Genomic DNA, 2,427 nt, shown 5'->3' with positions numbered 1-2,427 from the left:
CCATTGTGGCCATCTGGGAAGTGAACCTGTGGAGGGAAGAACTCTGTCTTGGTCTCTTCCTCTCTAACTCTGACTTTTAAATAAATAAATAAATAAATCTTAAATTTGCTCAATGAATCAGACAACTGCCATTAGTTTCCCAAGCCAGTTCTGGTGACCGGTTATGAAACTGTAAATGTCTGAGATGTAAAATGTGTTGCCAGACTGGTTCTGTCTCAAGCAATCCTGCTAACCACTCCTCCTGTATTCTGGGACCGATATAAATAAAGCTACCTTTTAGCTTTATTAAAATTATAATTGGCCGGCGCTGCAGCTCAATAGGCTAATCCTCCACCTGCGGCGCCGGCACCCCAGGTTCTAGTCCCGGTTGGAACATCAGATTCTGTCCCGGTTGCTCCTCTTCCAGTCCAGCTCTCTGCTGTGGCCCGGGAGTGCAGAAGAGGATGGCCCAAGTGTTTGGGCCCTGCACCTGCATGGGAGACCAAGAGAAGCACCTTGCTCCTGGCTTCGGATCAGGATCAGCGTGGTGCGCCGGCTGCAGCACGCCGGCCGCAGCAGCCATTGGAGGGTGAACCAACGGAAAAAGGAAGACCTTTCTCTCTGTCTCTCTCACTGTCCACTCTGCCTGTCAAAAAAAATTATAATAGAGTCTGAACAGGTCTATTGCCAGGAGATGTGGGTGTAACCCTGCCCTCATCACTAATTCTGATCTGTATTACAGTTCAATTCAGTGGAAACAGTTTTATAGGCTAGTGGAACCTTCTGCCTCAAATCAGGTGGAGATGAGGCAAATTAGTCTTACCATCTATTATTTCCTTTTCTTTTGTTTTTTAAAACAATCTCTGGCACGTTTTATTGAAGAAAGAAATTGCATGATTTACTTTTTACCAGTCTATTCTGCTATGCTTTTAATAATATCAAAATCACCTGGATCAATGATAAAAAGAGTACATATTTTCACCCGCTGTGGCCAGTTCAATACTATTGCCACTGTGGTGATGGACACCAGTTTTGGCCAACATGATGTAATACTCTATTTCAGATTTTCTCAAAGCTGTGAAGTTATTGGTGAGGATGGTCAGTTTTGCTTTGCCTTGTCTGATCATCTTCAGAGACTGCTTGTCCCCCAGCATATATTTTTCACTCTTCATAAGAAGCTGGAGTCTAGGGCTGATTGACTCCGGTGACTTTTTGGTCTTCTTTGCAGACACTACCTTCCTGCCTTAGGTGTGGGATGGCCTCCAGCCAGAACAGCCATAAAAATGGCCAGAGAACAAGAAAGGAAGGAAGTCCCACAATGCAGTTCTTCATGGCAGACTCCACCATCTATCATTTCATCAGCAACGTTCTACTCTTGAATTTTGAGACCTTTTTTGGTTTTGGCTAATCCTTTAGTGAAATGCAAAAATGCCTTAAAAGGGCTAAACCAATTTTTTGTCAGTAGACATATTAGAAACAGTTCTTATCATAGCAGAGATTAGTATAAACGCAACACAGACTGGGAAAATAAGGGAAAGTTTGGGCTAACAAAGGAGAATGGAGGATACCAACACAAATTTTACTACTCTTATGTAACTGCTTTTGAGAACTACCTCAATTCTACTTGCCATTATAACTGATGACCACCTCTGCAAAGAGGTTGATGGCATTCCTCAACATGAGTCAGGCTTCATAACTAAAAGTAAACTTATCAGTTGCTATACTTAAACCCAAGGCATATCCCATCTTCTTCACATTAGTAAAGAGATCCACATTTGGGGCCAGCATTGTGACACAGCCGGTTAAACCACTGCTTGTGACACCAGCATGCCATCACTGCCTGTGAAACCAGCATCCTATATGGGTACCAGTTTGTGTCCCAGCTGCTCCATTTCTGATCCAGCCCCCTGCAAATGGCCTGGGAAAAGCAGTGGAAGATGACCTAAGTGCTTGGGCTCCTGCCACCCATGTGGTGGACTCAGAAGAAGCTCCTGGCTCCTGGCTTTAGTCTGGTCCAGCCCTGGCCATTGGGACCATTTGGGGAGAAAACTAGCAAACAGAAGATATCTCTCTCTTTCTCCCCACCCCACCCTGTAACTCTGCCTTTCAAATAAATGAAAATAAATCTTGCCCCCCCCCCCAAAAAAAGGAGAGAGAGATCCATATTTGCTTAACTTTTGTCCAGCTGTCAAATTGTCAAGTTGTAACTTTCACTGAGGACTCTCATCTACCCAGAAAAGTGCAAACCATGGCCCCATGACCTGTTCACTTTTCTTTTTTCATAAGAATAAACAATACCAAAACTGTCCCTGAATACCAGGAGGTCAGAGATCTACATTTTGAAAATAATAAAGGATAGGGAGGACCTGTGATAAATTTCTGCTTGGCAGTCCAAAATGTCTAACCAATCACTAACTAACCGCTAACTAACTTTGATGGTATAAAGGA

At 43.6% G+C, this 2,427-nt stretch overlaps 1 pseudogene; it reads right to left on the bottom strand.

Moving 5' to 3' along the window:
- Nucleotides 1-772: 772 nt before the first annotated feature.
- Nucleotides 773-1,767, bottom strand: LOC108176415 (large ribosomal subunit protein eL30-like; annotated as a pseudogene).
- Between the last annotated feature and the right edge of the window lie 660 nt (nucleotides 1,768-2,427).

Source organism: Oryctolagus cuniculus, chromosome 2 (assembly GCF_964237555.1).
Source record: "Oryctolagus cuniculus chromosome 2, mOryCun1.1, whole genome shotgun sequence".
Lineage (NCBI taxonomy): Eukaryota > Metazoa > Chordata > Mammalia > Lagomorpha > Leporidae > Oryctolagus > Oryctolagus cuniculus.
The sequence above is the reverse complement of the archived record's forward strand: the minus strand, read 5'-3'. Positions and strand labels throughout refer to the sequence as shown.